Source organism: Apium graveolens, chromosome 3, assembly GCF_009905375.1.
Source record: "Apium graveolens cultivar Ventura chromosome 3, ASM990537v1, whole genome shotgun sequence".
NCBI lineage: Eukaryota > Viridiplantae > Streptophyta > Magnoliopsida > Apiales > Apiaceae > Apium > Apium graveolens.
Genome location: NC_133649.1, coordinates 164,214,806 through 164,238,815, shown reverse-complemented (window position 1 = coordinate 164,238,815; position 24,010 = coordinate 164,214,806).

Below are 24,010 nucleotides of genomic sequence, written 5' to 3'. Positions count from 1 at the left end.
TCCAAGGCGATACTTTTAGTAACACCAAAGCTCCTATCTCAAAGTCCATGTCTTTCCTATGCAAATATGCATATTTTCTTTGTCTATCTTGAGCTGCTTCCAATCTTTTCCGAATCAACACTATAGCATCTCTAATCTGCTGAACCAACTCAGGGCCTAACACTTTCTTTTCTCCTACTTCATCCCAGTACAATGGTGACCTACACTTTCGTCCATACAAAGCTTCATAAGGTGGCATCCCTATACTGGCATGGTAGCTGTTATTATATGAGAACTCAATCAAAGGTAGGTGCTCATCCCAATTACCCTTAAAATCTAGAACACAAACTCTCAACATATCCTCTATGGTCTGAATTATTCTTTCACTTTGGCCATCCGTCTGAGGATGATAGGCGGTGCTCATATTTAATTTCGTTCCTAAGCACTCTTGGAATTTAGTCCAAAACCTAGAATTAAATCTAGGGTCTCGATCCGATACTATAGAAACAGGAACTCCATGTTTGGTAACTATCTCATCCAAGTATAACTTCACTATCCTTTCCAACGAATACCTCTCATTAATCGGAAGGAAATGCGCCGACTTAGTCAATCTATCAATGATTACCCAAATAGCATCATGATTCGCTCTCGTCTTTGGCAATCCCACTACAAAATCCATAGCAATGTCTTCCCATTTCCATTGAGGAATCTCCAGAGGTTGTAATAATCGACTCGGTCGTTGATGCTCTGCTTTCACCGTCTGACACACGTGACATTTACTTACCCAATTGGCAATATCCTTCTTCATTCCTGGCCACCAAAAATTTCTCTTCAAATCCTGATACATCTTGGTACTACCAGGGTGAATAGAAAACCTAGAGTTATGTGCTTCCTGCAATACTTCGTTCTTCAACTCTGTTACATCAAGAATCCATACTCTGGGAAAACCTATATAAACCTTGACTATCTTTTTGACTACACAACTCTTCTCCTGTCAAAGTATCCAACTCTTGCTCCATAACTCCTTCTTGACATCTTCTAATCTTTTCCATTAAGGCCGGCTGGAAAGTAATTTCATATAGTCGCTCTTGACTTCCGTTAGATCCTCGAACTTCAATTTCCATTCTTTCTAAGTCCCGTGCCAACTCTTCCGCAATCTTAATCATATTCAGCCTTTCCTTTCTACTCAAGGCATCAGCCACTACATTGGCTTTACCTGGGTGATAATTAATCGAACAATCATAGTCCTTAATCAACTCCAACCACCTTCTCTGCCTCATGTTCAGATCTTTCTGCGTGAATATATACTTCAGGCTCTTATGATCGGTGTAAATATCGCATTTCTCTCCATACAAGTAGTGACGCCATAACTTTAAAGCAAATACTATAGCCGCCAATTCAAGGTCATGAATTGGATATTTTTGTTCGTGAGGCTCTAGTTGTCTAGAGGCATACGCAATCACTTTGTCATGCTGCATTAACACACATCCCAATCCTTTCAGAGAAGCATCACTGTAAATTACAAAGTTTCCCGTCTCATCTGGAAATGCTAACACTGGAGCCATCACTAATCTTCGTTTTAACTCCTGGAAACTCTCTTCACACTTTTCCGTCCAAACGAACTTCTCATTCTTCCTGGTCAACTTGGTTAGTGGGGATGCAATCTTCGAAAAATCTTTCACAAACCTTCGATAATATCCTGCTAATCCAAGAAAACTTCTTATTTCCGTTGGTGTCTTCGGTCGCTCCCATTTTGATACGGCTTCAATCTTTACCGGGTCTACTTTGATACCTTCTTTACTTATTACGTGACCAAAGAACTGTACTTCCGTCAGCCAAAACTCACACTTAGAAAACTTAGCATACAACTGCTTTTCTCTTAACTTTTGAAGGGCAATCTGCAGATGCACCGCGTGATCTTCTGGATTCTTCGAGTATATGAGGATGTCATCAATAAATACAATAATAAACTTATCCAGATACTCCTTGTATACCCTATTCATCAAATCCATGAAAGCTGTTGGCGCATTCGTCAATCCAAATGACATTACTAGAAACTCGTAATGGCCATACCTTGTTCGAAATGCAGTATTGGGGATATCCTCGGGCTTTATCTTCAATTGGTGGTAGCCGGATCTTAAGTCAATCTTTGAAAAGTAACATGCTCCCTTAAGCTGGTCAAACAAATCATCGATCCGCGGCAAAGGATATTTATTCTTTATCGTCAACTTATTCAGCTCTCTGTAATCAATACACAATCTCATACTTCCATCCTTTTTCTTCACAAATAATACTGGAGCACCCCACGTGGAAACACTGGGTCGAATAACTCCTTTATCCAATAACTCCTGAAGCTGCTTAGCCAATTCTTTTATTTCAATCGGGGCCATTCTGTATGGAGCCTTAGAAACTAGTTCAGCTCCAGGTATCAAATCAATGGAAAACTCTATCTCACGATCAGGTGGAAATCCTGGTAATTCTTCTGGAAAAACATCAGGGAATTCTCTTACTACAGGGATGTCATCCAAAATAGGGGTCTCTTTCTTCGTATCCACTACATGAGCCAAGTACGCTTCACATCCTTGTCTCAACAATTTTCTTGCTTGCATCACTGAGAGAAACTTCCTATCTTGCCTCTGCCCTTGGTAACTGATCCTTCTATTATCTGAGGTGTACAGAACAACTCTCTTTTTCTTACAATCAATATTTGCCCTATATCGAGACAACCAATCCATACCTAGAATAACATCAAAGTCTCCCAACTCGAAGGGTATTAAGTCAACAGGGAACATATACCCCGAAATCTCTACGGAACTAGGATAAAATTGTTTTACAAGTACTTTATCCTTATTAGCCACTTCTATTGTTAAGGGTTTATCTAAATCTTCTAGCATCAATTGCATTTTATTCACACAACTCATAGATATAAAAGATTTGGACGCTCCCGAATCAAACAAAACGTTAACAGGTACGCAATTTAGAGTAAGCGTACCTGCAACCACATCAGAATCATGAACTGGAGACTTCTGGGTCATCTTAAAAGTCCTAGCTCTCGCAGTACTGGTTGCTGGTCCTTGAGACACACTCCTTCCTGCATTACCTTGGGTCACTGACTTGCAATTCCTAGCTATGTGTCCCACTTTGCCGCAACTAAAACAAGTAACTCCTCGAATCTCAGACTTACACTCCGTGGAATAGTGACCTTTCCGTCCACACTTAAAACAATTAACATTCTCTTGGCACTGTCCACTGTGCTTTTTCCCACACGTCTTACAATCAACTACTGGCTTACTCATCCTCGTCGGGGCAGAGTTAACTGATGTTGTACCGGGCTTAACTTGGGGAAAGTTCTTCCCTTTAAACTTTTTATTCTTATTTCTGCCGCACCAACGCTGAAACTTTCGACTTGCTATTCCTGATTCTGACTTTGCAGGTCCACTTTCAAATTTCCTTTTCTTTTCACCTTGCTCCTTTGCAGCTAACTTCTGATCACTCTCTATCACCAGGGCAGCCTGAACTACCGAAGTATATGTCTTGAGTTGCAAGGCTACAACTCCACTCCTTATTTCTGGCTTCAACCCTTGTTGAAACCGCTTCGCTCTTTGGGCTTCTGAACTCACATATTCCGGTGCTATACGGGCCAACTCTGTAAACTTCGCTTCATATTCCGTGACACTCCTATTTCCTTGTTTTAGCTCCAAAAACTCCATCTCCATTTGACTTTGGAGACAAGCTGGAAAATACTTTTCCAAGAACAACTCTGTGAATCTGGCCCAGGGAACTGGACCTTCTCCTTCTAGGACTCGCGTAGATTCCCACCAATAATTCGAATCATTTCTCAGAAAATAACTAGCATAATCAGTTTTTAAATTCTCACTCACCTTGGTGAGCGCAAACGCCTTTTCCATTTCCTTTAACCATATCCTGGCAGCAACAGGATCTACCTCTCCTTTAAACTCTAGGGCTTCACTGCTTGAAAAGACTTAAAACTAACACCTTGATTTGCCTCTCTCATCTCATGCTGCTGTTGAATTTGTAGTTGCTATTGTTGGATTTGCTGTTGTTGTTGCTGTATGAGCTGCTGTTGCTGTTGTTGTTGCTGTTGCAATTGTTGCTGCTGTTGCTGGAATTGTTGTTGCTGTTGGGCCAGCTGTACAGTCTGCTGACGTAACAAGTTCATCAAATCACTCATGGAAGGATCCCCAGCAGATCCGTTATTGGGCTGAAAATTTTTCTTTGGTGGCATCTCCTGAAACATAATAGTCATATATAAGAAAATGGATTGCTCCAGCAGTTTATATTTATGCATCAGGAGAGCGTTGCCACTAAGACATTATTCTCATCCCCCATTATAATTGGATCCGTCCTGAGTGAATGATTATTATCTAAAAATGCCAGCAACAGAAAGAACAATAATAATAGCAATAATAATAGCAACACACGATATATAAAAACTGAACGATAATATAAAGCACCTGAACTACAGTAACCAACAGAATCCAACTAGTACAACTGAAAATCCAAATACAAAGAACCATCCGAATACACGCCAAAATTGGCTGTCATAACAGCCTCGCCTACTACAAACTATCACAACATAATGTACATATACAAAGTAAACAACCGCAGAACTCCTAGAAGTCAACTCCGAGCTCTGCATCCCTCTACTACAGCTCTGTCTAGTCTCTACCACTGCCACCAATGGAACCTAGCTCAAACACTAGCCAGTTCACTAGGTCCTGATACTGCACAGCTCTGAACTCTGAACTAATGAAACAGTCAACAGACCTAGCCCTCTCTACAGCCATCTGGGTTAATGCTCTTACACGGGCTCGCATCTCAGGGGAAGGGGCAGAAATTCCCTGAAATGGTGCAATAGGTACCTGGTCCAACTGGGCAGCAAACTCTGGACTCTGATCTCTGATAAAGGAAGTATTCACCGCCCTATGCACATGATAAGGGATCGGTGAAGAAATACTACTAGGGGCCACAGGAGGTGCCGGAGGTCTCATCATAGGAGAACTGGGACCGCAGCCGGGAGGGAAATCCCTGACAGCAGACACAGACCTACGTACCCAACGGGGACGAGGACCAGATCCAGGGATGTCTCAAGGCACAAAAGAAGGGACTGGTGGAGGAGGCATAGGGGTCTCCTCGGCAACAGCATCAAGAGGTTTCTCCGAATCTGAGCTATCCGAATCAGAAGCACGAGATGGAGAACTCGAAATCGCAATAGGCCACTGCCAACATAATAAATATACAGGCAAGACACAACCAGGTCAAGGCAATTCTATCAAAACATTTAATAGATGCCAGGGTAACGCCGTCGGAACCCTCGACTGACTCTAAAGGTTTGCTCCTCTATATGAGTTGCTGACTCGCACTTAAAGACTCAAGCTGTCACCTACTTAACATAATCCCTAACCTGAATCAGGGACTTGAACCTGTAGCTCTGATACCAACTGTGACGGCCTCAACCCCGGGGTCAGGAGTTGACGTCACTAAACACAATTACCCAAAAATTATAACAACAGAGTTATTATTATTAGAATATACTAACTTGACCCCAAACCAAGATCCGATCCAGGTTCAAGTATAATTCAGGTTTCTCATTATTACAAACTCTTTATTCACTATCTACGACACACTAACTTTATTCAGCAACTCTTCAGACCTCATGGTCTGATACAAACTACCTCAGAGGAGCCAAGTCCAGAAGGGGCGGGAACACGGGTCGGTCTGACAGATCTTCTAGGCATCTGCGAAATATACGTAACAGTTTGCAAGGGTGAGCATAATCGCTCAGCAGTACCAAATATGAATAACAGATTAAAACAATAATGCAACAATAATGGGAACAGAGCTGTAATCATGATATCAACATTTCATAATGATAATCAAAGTAACTGGATATCACTAACTAGCATGCTTTGTGAAAACAACATTATAGTGTGTTGCGTAATACCAGAGTCCAATTTTAGCATGCTAATCATTTTATAAAAACCGCTGTATCAATAAATCATGCTTTCATATAATTCCCAAATCCCAATCAGATACATAGCGGATATGTGAAGACAACTGATCAGGCTATCAACACCAGACGGCTCTAACTGCCATCCCATTTACCTGTTCCGGAACTCAGAGACTAGCTAGGTCTCTGACCTGCTGGACTAATCGGTTTTATAATGCGCGCAACCGAATTAGCCTCTTACGCCACCTCAATAGGCCTACTCTGGCCCCAATGTATCCCATATCTGACCGTTTTATCCAGTTTTCAAAACACTCGTACCTATCTCATTTCAAAACCATTTATTTAACCAGCACATATATAAAAATCCAGTTTGCAAATCATTTCTTTCGAGATAGGTACCTTTTGAAGTTGCTTCTCCCCAAAATAATTCGAAAACAATGATTTTATAACTACGGGGGATACGTAACTTAAAATGTTTCTGTTCCATTACGAGAATAAAACATTTAGCTATTCATATACACTGAACCATAAAAGAATAGTCAGGGGTACTTGCCTTGCAAAGCTTTACAACCCTAATAGCTTTCACGCTGAATTTGATCCTGGAACAACTTGACTGGGATCTACAATTACAGAATACCCTAATTAGTTATACCGACATGCTTAATATCCTTAAATCCTAATAACCCAAATCCGACAACCCGACTCGTATTATTATACACATAATCATGCAATTATATTTCTCGAACATAAATAGGGATATCACGTAAAACATAATTATGTATGATTACAAATATATTTTAGAAAATTTTGGCAGCAACTTCTTTATTTATATGACTACCCGTCGTTTATAATCGACGTCAACAATTCTCAATAATCCACAATATTATTTATCCTTCTATACAACTTACATCCCAACACCAATCACAACTAATTATTTAAGTCCGAAAATATTTTACATAATTATTTTATTTTATTTATAGAATTTAGGACTCAGAACATCGTCATCACCGTCCACCGTCCGCTCGTAGCGAGTCATCGCGGTACGGCGGCAAAATTTCCGAGGTACCCGATAATTCGGATTCCAACCAAAATTTCACCGATTTTTTTAAAATTATTTTTTTACTGCACGGTATTTTATTTCACAAAATCAGTCAACAAAAATCCCTACAATAACATAAATTAATTAATATTAAACCAACTGCACAATAATTAAGCCCATAATTAGAGCCCACTACTAAACCCAACTGACAGGCCCAATAATAGGCCCAACAGAACCAACAGAATCAAGCCCAATAGAATCCAACACAGGGAAATAGCACAGCACAGGAACCACACGACCACAGCACACACGCGCCGCGGCTCGCGTGCACACACCGCACACAACACACACAACTCACACTCACAACACACACAACACACACAATACACACAACACCACAGAATACACACACAATCACACACAATCGCCTACCACCGCCACCAACCGGAAACCGGTGGCAACAGCGGCCAGAGAAAGGAAGAGACAGCAATGGAATACAAGAAAACAGGCAGCATAGTAATTACCGAGAGGAGGTGGAAGCAAGCGAAGGAAGAAGAAAATGAAAAAGGAACCGAGAATGAGAGAGAAGAGAGAGAGCAACAAGGAGAGAAACAATAGAGAGATGATGTTTTAATTCTTCCCAAAGCCAACTGCTGACACGTATCTGTTAATTGGATACGTGTCAATTTCTTTTATAAGATTTTGACACGTATCCCAGATATACTCGGGAATTGAAATTTTGCCCCGAAAACTGAATTTAACGAAATAAGTTGTGAATAAAACAACCTCCGAAAATTATGAAAATATCTTTAAAGTATTATAAATATCCTAAAGTAAATAAAAACGTAAATTTCGAATTTTTTTAAACAATTTTTAAGGTACGCTTTATACCCGCTTTTTAATAAATAACGAAACGACGCGCGCATGAAACGATTCCCGAAAATTTCCAAAATAATTTTAAAATTCTCCGAATAATACAAACTTAATAAAATATAAATTTCATAATTTTTAAAGATTCCCATAATTAAATATGGATTTTAGCATTTAACCCACTCAGAAAATCATTTGAAACTGAATAATTAACAAAATATTAATTTCTCAATTTTATAAAGTCCTACAAATAATCATTGAAATTATAAAATTAAAAAACCAATTTTAAAGATAACCCAAATATTTATGGAATTAAAATTACAATAAAGTCACTTTTACAAGCAAAATAAAATCACATAACTCACCAATAAATCACATAATTCCAATCCCACATATCAACAAATCATAATTATTTAAATAACAATCAATAACCGCTGCCAAAATCAATACACATCTTTTATTTATTTACTTAAACTTTTATTACACTTTCAAATATTAGAAATAAAATTAAAGTACACGAGTCGTTATACTCTAGGTGCTTGCTTTAGTTCATAGAGTGCTTTCAACAGATTATACACATAGTCTGGAAAATTTGGATCTTCAAATCCTGGAGGTTGGATTACATAAACTTCTTCCTCCAATTCTCCATTCAGAAAAGCACTCTTGACATCCATTTGATAGACTTTGCAATTGGCATGGGCTGCATAGGCTAGAAAGATTCTGATGGCTTCAAGTTTTACAACTGGAGCAAATATCTCATCAAAATCTATTCCCTCTTGTTGAGAATAGCCATTGGCAACCAATCTGGCTTTATTCCTTATGACAATGCCATTTTCATCCATCTTGTTCCTGAATACCCAGTTTGTGTCAATAGAGCTCTTTTTCTTTGGCTTGGGTACCAGCTTCCATACCTTGTTCCTCTCAAATTGGTTTAGCTCCTCTTGCATTGCTAAAATCCAATCTGGATCGAATAGAGCTTCTTCCACTCTCTTAGGTTCCTCCTGTGATAGAAAACTACTGTATAGACATTCATCTTGAGTAGCCCTTCTAGTCTGCACCTTAGATATTGCATCACCAATGATCAAGTCAAAAGGATGATTCTTGGTCCATTTCCTTTGAGGTGGTAGATTAGCTCTAGATGATGTTGCCTCAGTATTGTCATTATGTGAGATGGAGTGTTGATTGGTTGAAACTCCCCCTGAGTTACTGATCCTTTGAAGGGAGCTGGGAGTTCTATCAACTGATGAAGTGAATTGATTATCCGTTGATAGACTATGATCAACGGATGCTTCATTATGTACTTCAACGGATGATGCACTTTTTCTTTCAACGGATGTTGCATTACTTCTATCAACGGATGTTGAATTATGACTTTCAACTGATGCAGCATTTTATACATTATCCAAAGCCAGATTTTGAATTCTTTTTGAGGTGCCTTCTCCATCATTCTTATCTTCACTATCATCACAATATATCTCAATGTTTTTAAATTTGAGTCCTTCATGATGTCCATCATCTGTTAGTCCATCAATCCTTTTATCATCAAGCACAACATGCACAGATTCTATAACAATGTTGGTTCTTAGATTGTAGACCCTATACGATTTTCCAACAGAATAACCAATAAATATTCCTTCATCAGCCTTTGCATCAAACTTCCCTTTATGATCAGGTTGATTCCTTAGAATGTAGCATTTGCAACCAAAGACATGAAGAAAGTTTAAAGTTGGTTTTCTTCTCTTGAAAAATTGATAGGGAGTCATGCCTTTTGCCTGATTGATTAGAGAAATATTTTGAGTGTAACATGCACAGTTAACAGCCTCAGCCCAAAAATATGTTGGGAGTTTTGACTCTTCAAGCATTGTTCTTGCAGCTTCAATTAGTGATCTGTTCTTCCTTTCCACTATACCATTTTGTTGTGGAGTCCTTGGAGCTGAGAACTCAAGCATGATCCCATTTTCTTCACAGAACAACCTCATGATAGAATTCCTGAACTCAGTTCCATTGTCACTCCTGATATTCCTTACTTTGAAATATGGATGATTGTTTACTTGCTTGATGTGATTGATAATGATTTCACTAGCTTCATCCTTTGATCCAAGAAAGTAGGTCCATGAAAACTTAGAGAAGTCATCTACAATCACTAGGCAATATCTTTTCCTTGAAATTGACAATACATTGACTGGTCCAAAAAGATCCATGTGTAGCAGTTGTAATTGTTCATCAATTGCTGATTCAAGCTTCTTACTGAATGATGCTCTCTTTTGCTTTCCTTTCTGACAAGCATCACACAGTCCATCCCTTGAGAATTCCACTAGAGGCATTCCTCTAACTAAGTCCTTTTTGACTAGATCATTCATTGTCTTGAAATTCAAATGGGACAGCTTCTTGTGCCATAGCCAACTTTCATCTGGACTTGCTTTGCTGAAAAGACAAGTAATTGATTCTGCATCTGTAGAGTTGAAGTCAGCCAAGTACACATTCCCTTTTCTAACTCCAGTTAGAACCACTTTGTTGTCCTTCTTACTTGTGACAGCACAGGCTTCAGAATTGAAGGAAACAGTATTCCCTCTGTCACATAGTTGACTGATGCTCAATAGATTGTGTTTGAGATCATCAACTAATGCAACTTCATCAATGATGACATTTTCTTTTGAAATCAGGCCATATCCCATAGTGAACCCTTTGCTGTTATCTCCAAAGGTTATGCTAGGGCCAACTCTCTCCTTGAACTCTATGAGCAGGGTGAAATCTCCTATCATGTGTCTTGAACAACCACTGTCCAAGTACCATAGATTCCTTCTTTTTTCCTGTACACAAAAAAATCAAATCAAGTTGATTTTGGTACCCAAGTTTCCTTGGGTCCAACCTTGTTAGTCTTTTTCCTAGAATTCATACCTCCTGTATCTTTTGACTTAGGTAACTTTGGGTCAACCTTGGTTTCAGATGTAGTTGGTTGAAATGTAGGGTTAGTCACATAATCATTTAGCATATTTGGTTGAACTTGATAAGGCATAGATTGTGCAAACACATTATTCCACATAGGCTTGTTGTATGGCATTTGAGGCATACAGAATGCAGCAAAATAAGGATTATTAACATATGGCATGTTTGCAAAATGTGCATGAGGATTCTGTTGAGACATAACAGGCATATCATGCAGAGGTGACATAGACATATTAGGCATGGAAGAAGTTAAAGGCATGGGAGCATTCTTAATAGACTTGTAGTTAGAAGATAGATAATTAACACTTTTACAATGCACACAACCTTTTCTAGGAGCATACTTATCAGGTGTGTAATTGTTGTGTTTGGTAATCCCTACCTTCCCATTTCTGTTAGATTTCATTTTAGTTTCCTTTTTATCCTCAACCATCTTAAGCCTATTTTTCAACTAATCTAAAGTCATGTGTCCTATATTCACCTTACTGGCATCTTTGAGTGTACTAGCTTCTTCTTTGATAAAGTTCTTGGAAGTTGAACCAAACTTCTTATTGAGATTTTTCAAATTGTTCTTTTTAGAATCACTTGCCTGTTTCAATTGATGAGCCTTCAATGGATGCTCCTGTTCTTCCTTTAACGGATAACTTTCATCATCCGTTGATTTCACATCCGTTGATAATCCATCAATTAATTCTACTTCCTTTTTGTTTTTCTTCCAGGCATTCTCACAGAGTGATTCAATTCCCTAAACCTTGACAATCTGAGCACTAACATCCCTAGATGTTTTCCAGGCCTTGATTACATCTTGTTCACGTTCTAATTGTTTAGAAAGAATTTCTACTTTCTTAACAGATTCTTCTAGTTCACTCTCAACACATAAGCATTTGATTTTAATCTTTTCAAGCTCAATTACCTTACCCTCTAACATAACATTCCTATCACTTAAAAACAAATTATTTTCTTTAATTCTTGTGTTTTCTTTAGCTAGTGATTTAAGGGAAACACGTAAATGATATAATTCATTGGACATATCATTTATAGCTTCATTGCATTCAATCTTAGAAAGCTGAGAGAGGTCAGTAGTAATTACCTGGTTTCTTGATGAACTAGTTTCATTTTCATCAGAATTAGCCTTCAGGGCTAGGTTGACATATTCCATATCATCATCTTCATTGACTCCATCCGCTGCCCAGTTATCCTGAGTCAGAAAGTCTCTTTCCTTTTGTTTGAGCAAATCGAAATATTTCTTTTTGTAATCAACTTGCTCAAATTTCTTCTTATCAGAGGTTGGCTTTCTCCACTCATTTGCAAAGTGTCCACTTATGCCACAGTTATAACATTTGAACTTAGATTTGTCCACCATGTTCTTGTTTGGCTTAGTGAATCTAGCTTTTTTCTTTAATTTCAGCTTTGCAAACCTCCTGGACAGAAAAGCCAGATGTTCATCAAAATCATCAGAGTCATCTTGACTGGAACTATCTTTAACCTCAGCTACTTGCTCCTTTCCCTTGCTTGATTCTGATTTGCTTGTGTCAATTTTGAGACTTGGCATTGTCTTTTCTTCATTCCTGGCTTCAGTCTTCTCATTGTCAGCTACAAGTGCAACTGATCCACCTTTTCTCTTTCCCTTTTCTAACAGCTCATCTTGCTCCATCTCAAGTTCATAGGTCTTCAAAATTCCATATAATCTTTCAAGTGTGAAGTCCTTATAATCTTGAGAATTCCTTAGTGAAACAGTCATAGGCTTCCATTCCTTTGATAGAGACCTCAGAAATTTTAAGTTGGAATCCTTTACTTGGTACACTCTGCCATACAACTTCAATCCATTCAACAGTTTCTGAAATCTATTGAAGGTATCATTCAGTGATTCTCCTTCTTCAAAATGAAAGTATTCATATTGTTGAATGAGAAGCTGCATTTTGTTTTCTCTGACTTGTTCAGTACCTTCACAGATAAGTTGCACAGTATCCCAAATTTCCTTAGTAGTTTGGCTGTTAATGACATTATCAAACATATCTTGATCTAGGCCATTAAACAGAATGTTCATGCCTTTCTTGTCCTTGTGAACCACTTCAATATCTTCATCAGTCCATTCTGCTTTTGGCTTGGGAATAGACTGTCCAATAGCAACTGTGGCAGTTGCAGCTGTGGCTACCTTGTGAGGGATGTGAGGACCATTTTCAATGCAGTTGATGTAGCTTTCATCTTGAGAGAGAAGATGTAGATGCATCTTCATTTTCCAGTGATGATAATTATCTCTTTCCAGGATTGGAATTTTACACCAATATCCTTCTTACTCATGATGTTAGTGGAATAGATCTTTAAACTCTTTGTAAGTTAAGAGCTTGCTCTGATACCAATTGTTATTCCCAAGGAACTAACAATGAGATTTACAGAAGGGGGGTTGAATGTAAATCTTAAAACTTTTTCAAGTTTTGAGCAGTTTCAAAGGCTAAGTGTTTTGATGAACAATTCTGTATGAATTGTATTGGGCAGGTGCAGACAGATATATATTCAAAACACAAATGTAAAGAACACAAAGGCTTTAAAAACTTTTCTGGTGGATTTCTTGTTCCACCAGAGATGTGTATTTCAGAAAATCTGTGATTCAAAAAAATTGATCACAGCTGCGTCCTAGTACAAACTAGATGATTTTCTCTCTATGTTTTTCTAAACAGCTCTGGAAAATTCACCATCTAATTACTAGCTGCAACTTGGTTTATATATCACCAAGTTTACAAGTGAAGACAAAATTACAAATACAATTAAAAAGATTCTTCACATGTTTCTTCTTCATCTCTATCCAATGCAATCTAGGATAATCTGTGAATCTTTAAATACTTCCTTGTTTGCACCAGAATGGAAATGCTGCATTTTTTTGATTCCTCCAAGAGGCTACCACATTCCAATTGTCTCTGGCAACCCATGTGCCTCTGTCAGCTTATGACTTGTCATTGTCAAATTCTATTGAACTGAGCATTCGTTGAAGCTTTCATCCATTGATGGCTTTATCCGTTGATGTATTAGCAGTTGAGGCTTTATCCGTTGATGGACTCAGTCCGTTGATGGATGTTATCCGTTGAAGCTTTAGAGACATCCGTTCAAGCTTTATTTCTCATCCGTTGAAGGCCTTTAATTTATCAGTTGATACTACTTCACTTATACAAAATTACAAGGCATGAAATATTTACAATTAGCCCTCCTATTTGCATATCTACTAGTAGTCAACATGACTTATAATTTCCCACAATCATCAAAGAATTATAGCTTAAATACAGAAACTGAAATGTGTTACAATACTAAACTTATTTCTAAGTAAAGCTACTCCATCAACGGATAGCCAGAATGGTCTTATCCGTTGAGGCTACAAACACTAGATTTCTACTTAAGTGTTTTGTTTAACTTGTCATCAAACTAATACACATATTCCTAACAAAGGCTATATCAGAAGATACTGAAGAAGCTGAGGAAGGGGATCAGGAATCTCTGATCTCACAAGAACCAATTATCATTGAATCCCTTCCAGCTCAAGCCAAAGACACTGTTCATGACACAGTTGTTACCCCTCATGTCTCTCCTATTAAAGCTATAGATGATGCTAAAGAATAAACTGATAATTCTGAAATATATATTCATAATTTGAATATACTTGAAGTTCTTTATCTGGAAGCTCCATCTACATCAAAGACACCGGCTCTGGAGATAAATTCTGCTGATCAGAATTTAGATGATATTATTCTTGAATCTCCCATTGCTTCACACACTGTTGAGCTATCTGAACAGAATGAGTCTTCCTCAAGTTCTGATGACAGTGTTTCTGTTGAGACTCCAGTACCTACTCTAGGAAAGGAAGAATTGGTGAAGAAATTTGTTGAAAAGGAAGCACCTATTCCTTGGGAGGATACTCATAGAGGTGTTGAGTGGACCAAGAAGTGGAATGAATCATATTTTATTCCATGTTCTCAAATTCTGAAAGAGCATATTGCAAAAGCTGATGAGTTGCTCACAAATGCTGATTTCAAGACACAACTTAAGATCACATCTCTGTCTACAAAACATCTTCAAGGTCTACATACTTCTACTTATGAAAAGGTTGATACACTCAGGGAACAAGCTGATAAGTTCAATCTACAGATGATAAGAATAGGTATATCAGACCTATTTCTGAAAAAGTTACAGCCATTGAGAAAACTCAAGAGAAGCAACAGGATCTGAAGACTCACAGAAGTTTTTGCAAACTCTGAAGTTAAAGGGGAAGCATACCACTGTTTATTACAAAGATCCTAAAATCTAGACACTTGATGAGGAGATAGCAAGAAGATTATTTCTGAAACACAATCCAGGAATGGATTTAGAAACCCTCAAGGAGGAAGAAGCTAGATTTGCTGCTGAGAAGACAAATCCTAAGTCTAAAGCTTCTGATGCAAAGAAACCTCCAAGGCCTAAGGAAAAAGGCATTGTGATCAAGGAAAAGTTAAATTCTGAAACTTCAAAGTTCAAGACTAGATCACAGACTGAGAGTGATCCCAAAGACAAAGGAAAAAGAAAAGTTGATGAATTAACCAAGTCACTGGACTTGAAAACTTCTCAAGATCTGATGAAACCAGTATGTAAAATGGTTCAAGTAACTGATGATAATCTTGATGAAGATGAAATTGTTCAAATTCTGAAACGAAGAAAGATAAATGAAGATTCTAAAACAACCTCTGACACTGCTCAAGTTGTTGTTCAGAATAAAGCACAGAAAGGTACAGAAGAAAAACAAATTCTGATCAAGCTATCAAGATATCAACTACTGACAATGCTCAAGTTGATTTGGATAAAATGATTATTGCTGATAAGAAGAAGATGTTATGGAAGAAAGCTACTCCAGTTGAACCAAAATCCAATCTCATGATTAATCAACTTGCTAAATTTGGGTTGAGAGCCAAGCAACCTAGAGATAGAGCTGGATTAGGTTCTGACGAAGAGAAGATTCAAACAGGAGTAGAGGTTACTCTAAGAGATCCTTTCATATTAACAGACAAACCATATGAACAAATCAAACAAAGGCACCTTGACAAGGTGTTGTCTTCTCAAGTTGTGATAGATGCTCATGATAAGGAGAATCTAAAAGAGAAATTGATCTTATTTCTCAATGATGGAAGGACTTATAGATTAGATGATACTGATGTATTAAAGAAGTCTATCAGAGAACTTCAACATATTCACTATCTTCTGGAAGTAAAATCTGATGTTACAAGAAGATGGTCAGAATACATTTTGAAGGCTATAAGAGATATATTCAGAATCTCTGGTACAAAGACTTCTCATTACAGTCCAATGATTACTGAAGGTGATGGAAGAGAAATTCCTATGCTGAAGAATTCTGCTAAGGTGGAAATTATTCTGAAAGGAATATGCTTATGTTATAATGAGAACTCTTCATATCCTACGGTTATCAGACTTGGTGATGGACTTGAAAGAACATCCATTCAAGCTCTCCGAACAACCATTTATCAAATTGGTGATAGTAAAGAAGAAGAACTGATGCAGGTCAAAGCACAGTTAGCTGAAGTTCTGAAGAAAGCTGAAGATAATCTGATAAATGATTTTGTTAAGAATCATTATGGATTCAGATTAATTCAGTGATGTTGGTAAAGCTGGATGTTTTGTAAGTTGTAATTAATAGTCTTATTAAACTCTTATTGCATTTGAACTTAAATGTTTTTGACATCATCAAATCTATTAACTTGTACATTCTTGCATAATTTACAAGTTGGGGGGGGGATTGTTGGATATATTTGAGATGTCATGTCTAATATGTTTCATGTTTAGTTTTCAGATCTTAACTAACAGGAAATATTTTTTCTTACTGGAATCGGGACTTACTGGAAGTCAGGACTTAAGGATATCACGACTTAGATTATTAGAACATAATATCAGAAGATGGATATCAGAACTTAAGTACTGGAGGACTAACAGTTAAAGAAGGAAGCTGATTTATAGGAAAGAAGATCAAGACTAATACAAAAAGAAGATATGCATGGAAAGAGTTAGAGGACTAGAAGAATTATATAAGATATCTGATTGATATATTTTAGGAGACAGAATTATATTCCATATCAATTAGAAGTTATCTTGTAACTGTGTATCTATATAAACACAGACATAGGTTTACTCTATGAGAGTTACGATCATCGAGAAGATCATACAATTGTACCCTAGTATCTCTTGTGATATTTGTTCATCACTGAGAGAGAACAATTCCATTGTAACAGAATTTATTATATCGAATACATTTGTTTTCTGTTACTTGTGTTTTTAATCGATTTAATATGAAATTCATACTTTCATATCAGTTGGTATATGGTGTATAATTGTCCAATTATTTATATATATATGTCAGACACTGAAGTCAGGAATGGAGAATTTCTATAAAAACTTGAAAAATGGGAACTCTGTCAGTCTGAGGTTTACTACTAAGTAATGGAAATGCGAGGTAGAGAGGATTGGAGGACATTGCAAATTTGGGAAAGGATGGGCTGATTTTGTATCAGACACAAGACTTGGAGTTGGAGATTTTATTGTCTTGTATAGAATGTATAATGATATTTATAATGTGAACAATGTGAATGTTTGCATCTATAAACATGAAGTTTATGCTAAAGATCTCGATAGAGGTAATGTCATAAGTTAAATATTTTGATTTCTACATATAAATTATTTATGAATTAAGGAAATTGTACAACAGGTAAAACTTATCAATTTTTTTGTGGGGCAGGAAACTTGTTGGCGGAAAAATCATTCTTGAAAATTGTGTCTAAAGATACTCTGGCATGTGGAGGATTTGTGAGTAGTTTCCGTTGTGTTCAAGTTGAAGAGCATATATAATTATATGTTTATGCATTCGTACATGTTTATGCTTTTATGTGTAATTCGTAAAAATAAAATTATTTATTGTTTCTTTCCTAGGTTGTACCAAGTTTGGTGTGGTACAAATACAGTCAAAAGCTCCAGACGATAGAGAAAATCTGGGTTGGAGGGCATGAATCTTTCGTTTCATACAACTCGTCAAATGGATATTTTTACTGCCTTGGATATGTGTTAGTGATATTTCATTTGCACGAAAGAGATACAATTGTATTTACTATGGATGATAGCAATATCATTTCAGCTAGGATTTTTCAGGAAGATGGATTTGAGGTTGATTACTTAAAAAGGCGTATTAGAGGAAAAGAGATGATAGGAAGAGATTGGTTTCTATAGATTCATTTAGATTCTGATGAAGGTTTGATACATATCAATGTGGGAAAATCTGATGAAGGTTAAAGTTATAATTATTGTAGTAATGTTTCTATATTACAATTTTATAGATATGGAGGTTGAACATGAATTTGTTGGTGGCCAAAGAGGAGAAAGTCTGTTAATGGAAGAAGACAATGACATCGATCCAGTGCAGTAATTTTTTAATTCATTACTAGCAACAAAGGATGGAAAGATTACACAAAAAAAAATAAGAGATTGAAGCAGAAACATAAGATGGTATGTGATCATATCGATTCAGTTTTATAGAATAGAGTTATATATTGTTTTACGATATGTATGTAAAAGTATTATGCTCCTGTAATTATTAGGTGGATACTAATCAAACCAAGCTTCCAAGATTTATCGTCATTCTTAAATCCGATAACTATGCACAAAATGTAGTGGTACGTTTTTCATTTAATGTTGTACAAATTTCATATCTTAACTTTGTGTGCAATTTTTAGTTTGTTGCGAATATGGTTCAAAATAATTGGTGTTTAAAATTTAATTGATTTATAGAAAAACTACCGGAGAAGTTGCCCGCAACATTTGCAAGTGTAATACCAAAAAATGTTTGGCTTCTGTTCCTAAGTGGTCGTTAAATTCATGTCAAGTATTCAGTGGAGGAAAACAGTTTTGTTAACCTTACATGGTTCCTGAAAGAAGTTAGACGGTATTCGGCTACAATTCTGATTTTCACACATGAGGGCCTTAGACAATTTATGGTATGTGCACTAAATCCTAATGCAATTTAAGTGGATTATAATTCTACAAGAGTCGTTTCTCGATCGCATTCAACTTGTAGAGTTAATTACACATTTATACAAGGCTTTTACGTATTTTTTTTAGGTTACGAAATTTAAAATTCATTATTCATTATGACTAAACTTGGATACCAACAATTAATTTGCAAATATAATAATTGGGATTGGTTGTAAATTCATGATATTCGGTATTGGCGAAGCAATAGTGTACCGGCCTCAACCCTGGGGTCAGGGGCTGACGTCACCAAAAATATGATAAATTACAACAAAAACTGCTAAATAAACTTTATTATAATACACGACCCCAACCAGGAGCCGAAACAGGTTCAAGTATTATTTAGGTTACAACACACACACTAACTTATTCAAAACCAGACATTCTCACTTATTACAGCAACTCATCAGACCTCAAGGCCTGATACAAACTACCTCAGAGGAGCCGGGACCGGAGGCTGACACTCTACGCTGACCTAGTCTTCTAGACATCTGCAATAAATAAATACAAAACAAGCTGCAAGGGTGAGCAATCCATTGCTCAACAGTACCTCTATATGAATAACCAGTAACAGGTTGTATAAAACAATATAGGAACATATATTAAACTGATATACGAGAAATCCATAAAACAGGTATAAACTGGATATCAAAACTAGCATGCTTTGCAAAATAACATCATCTGTAGTGTGCTGTGTAAAAATACCAGAGTTCAATTTTAGCATGTTATTTCTTTTCCAAAACCAGTGTCCATTGCTGGACCAATAAATCACCGGTCCCATTACGGGGATTATAAACTATTCCAACTTTATCAGATATCTATAAAAGAGGATAAATTCTAGGGACAACTGATCAGTCTATCCCATCACAAATTTCGTTCCAGAACTCAGAGACTAGTTAGGTCTCTATCATGTTGGATTAAGAGGCGTACCAGTACGCGCATCCGACTTAGCCTCTTACGCAACCACGCTGGGCCGTTACCTAATAACGGACCTCTTACGCCAACTGACCATCCAATATCTGATTTATGTTTATCCAGTTTCCAAAACCATTTACACCTATCTCTTTTTAAACCATTATAGCACACATTCTAAAATCCCTTTTTAATTTTAATCATAATCTAGAGATAGGCATTTTCAGAAGTTACTTTTCCCCCAAAACCTCAGTTAACAAAACATATTTAAATACGGGGAATACGTAACTTAAAACGTTATGTTCCAGTATATCTTTTAAATAAACAATTATTCATATATATTGAACTGTAAAAGATTAGTTCAGGGTACTTGCCTTGCGAAACTTTGCACTAACTTTGGCTTAACTCTAATTGACTTGAACTACCGGGTCATTTGACTCGAACCTACGAAATCGAAACATCCTAGGTTAGACAACCGATTATACTTGACTTTTCCTCACTAACTAATTACCCAACGCTATAATTTTTCGACTCGCAAGTATATTAATATCAATAACATATACTTAATAATGGTGCACATAACAATCAGAGTTTAATTTGTATTAAACGAGATATATGTACTCGATTTGTAATATAAGGTAATTTTTAGAAAAATTGGACAGCGACTCCTCTGTTTATAGGTCTACCCGTCGAAACATCCCCGACGTCAAATCCCAACAAAATCAATTTGAATCGTCACATAACTAAATTTTAGTCCTGAACATAATTTATACAAATTTTATTTATTAAAATATTTAGGACTCAGAACAGGGTCATCACCGTCCACCGCGCGCTCGTAAAAATCCATCGCGCGCGGTGGCAAAATTTATTGATGCCAAAAAATATACGGGTGTCCTAATAAATTTCACCAATTTATTAGAATTCCCACACAGAATTATCTATTTCACGAAATCAGTCAATAATATTCCTGCAAATAAAATCAAATAAATCACATCAAAACCAGCTGTACAATACTCGACCTGGCCCAACTGCCAGCCCCAATAACGGGCCTCATATCACAGCCCAACAAAGAACAGGAAAGACAGAGGTGAAGCACAACCACAAACATGGCTGAAACACGGCCGAAACACGGCCGCACCGCACACACTAACACACACCAACGCATACACACAGAACATACATACACATAACCGTATATATACATACAAGTATGCATGTTTATAATCTGAAAACAGGGAGAAATTGAAGGAATCACCGGAAAAATCCCAACCGGAACTCACCGGAAATCCAGAAACCGGGGGAAGCAAATCGGAAAAAAGAGAAAAGAGAAAGAGGGAGAGGAAAGAGGAGGGACAGAGAGAAAAGATGGAGAGATTTCGAGATAATAGACGAGAGAGAGACGAGGTAACCGAGAGATGAGACCAGGAGAAAAAAAAATTGATGTGTTAACTCTCCAAAATTCTACTGCTATGCCACGTTTCTATAATTCCTGACATGTGTTAGACAAATAACACGTACCTTTGGGACAATTACAAAGGTTCTGGAACCCGAAACTTAAAATTAACGAACCAAGGGGCACGCAAAATAATTCCATAAAATTATGAAATTAGTCTTATAATGTCACAAATATCCCGGATTTATAAAAACATAAATTTTAAAATTTTAAAAATACTTTTCAAAACGCGATTTATACCCGCCTTTAACCAATAAACGAAATAAAGTGCAGGTGAAATTAATCCCGAAAATTACCAAAATAATTTTAAAATTCTCATAATATTATGAACTTAATAAAATATGAGTTTCATGATTTTTGAAGAATCCTGGAATTAAATATGGATTTTACCATTTAAATGAATTCAGAAAATTATTGAAGAATAAATAAATGACAGAATGTTGATTTGTAAATTTTGTAGAATCCCTAAAATAATTAGCAAGGTTATAAAATCATAAAAACAATTTTGGAGACAACCCAAATAATTTCGGAATTAAAATTGTCATAAAATCACTTTTAAAAGAAAAAAAAATGAAACCAAAATAACGTTGTGCACCAGCTAATTATAAAACACACTACGTAATCCAACAATCGCATATAAACGATAATAAGTAAACACAGAGACCATGAGTGATATAAACTTCTTTATTAATTAACTATGCAATAATTACATATTTAAATATTACAGAAATATACGAGTCGTTATATCCTTCCCCCCCTTAAAAAGATTCTGCCCTCAGAATCTTTACTAGTTAAATAAGTGAGGATATTTGTCAAGCATATCTGATTCTAGTTCCCAGGTAGACTCTTCTACCATAGGGTTTCTCAAAAGTACTTTAACTATAGGAATAGATTTATTTCTAAGTACACGCTCCTTACGATCTAATATTTGGATTGGCTGCTCCACATAGGATAAATCTGATTGAAGCTCGATTGGTTCATATTCAATTACTTGATTCGAGGCAGGAATGTACGACTTCAACATTGACACATGAAATACATTATGGATATGCTGCCATTGCGGGGGTAAAGCTATCTCGTATGCCACTTTCCCTATTTGCTTCAAAACTTCAAATGGTCCTATATATCTCGGACTCAGTTTACCCTTCTGACCGAATCGAACCAATCCCTTCCATGGCGAAACTTCTAGTAATACCAATGATCCTATTTCAAATCTTATGTCTTTTCGATGCAAATCTGCATTCTTTTTCTGTCTATTCTGCGTGACTTCCAATCTTTTCTGAATTAACACCATTGCTTGTTTTGTCTGCTGCACTAATTCAGGTCCTAACACTTTCTTTTCTCCTATCTCATCCCAGTATAGAGGTGATTTACACTTTCATCCATATAAAGCTTCGTAGGGTGGCATTCCAATGCTGGCATGGTAACTATTATTATAGGAAAATTCTATTAATGGTAAATGATCGTCCCAACTTCCCTTGAAATCCAAAGCACATACCCTTAACATATCTTCGATCGTCTGAATCATTCTCTCACTTTGGCCATCATTTGAGGATGATAAGCGGTGCTCATATTTAATTTAGTTCCTAAACACTCTTGAAACTTTGTCCAAAACCTTGAATTAAATATTGGATCTCGATCTGATACTATAGACACAGGTACCCCATGCTTGGAAACTTTCTCATCTAAATATATTTTAACTAGCTTTTCCATAGAATACTTTTCATTAATTGGGAGGAAATGCGCTGACTTGGTCAATCTATCAATGATCACCCAAATGGCATCGTGATTCGATTTTGTACTCGGCAAGCCTACCATAAAATCCATTGCAATTTCTTCACACTTCCACTGTGGAATTTCTAGAGGCTGCAACAATCCACTGGGCCTTTGGTGCTCTGCTTTTACTCTCTGACACACGTGACACTTGCTAACCCACTCCGCAATCTCTTTCTTCATTCCTGGCCACCAGAAGTGTTTCTTTAAATCTTGGTACATCTTCGTGCTACCAGGGTGAATAGAAAACCTAGAATTGTGCGCTTCATGCAATATTTCATTCTTCAGTTCTGCTACGCTAGGAATCCAGATACGAGAGAAAAACTTGTATAGACCGCGATTATCCTTTTGAGTACATAATTCTTCTCCTCTCAGATCTTCCAATTCTCGTTCCATAACTCCTTCTTGACATCTTTTAATCTTTTCCATTAACGCTGGCTGGAAAGTAATCTCGTATAACGATTCCCGGTTTTCACCTGATACTCGAATTTCAATTTCCATCTTTTCCAAGTCCTGTGCTAATTCATACGCGATACGGGCCATGTTTAATTTTTCTTTTCTACTAAGGGCATCAGCTACCACGTTAGTCTTACCTCGGTGATAATTAATTGAACAGTTATAGTCCTTAATCAACTCCAACCATCTCCTTTGTCTCATGTTTAAGTCCTTTTGGGTGAATATATACTTTAAGCTTTTATGATCCGTGTAGATATCATACTTCTCTCCGTACAAGTAATGATGCCATAACTTCAAAGCAAACACTATATCCCCCAACTCAAGATCATGAACTGGATATTTTTGCTTGTGGGGCTTTAACTGCCTAGACGCATACGCAATAACCTTGTCATGTTGCATTAGCACACAACCTAATCCTTTAAGAGAAGCATCACTGTAAATTACAAAATTCCCGGTTTCATCTGGTAATGCTAATACTGGTGCTGTCACTAGTCTTTTCTTTAGCTCTTGAAAGCTTTCTTCACATTTCTCCGTCCAAACAAATCTCTCATTTTTCCAGGTCAGCTTG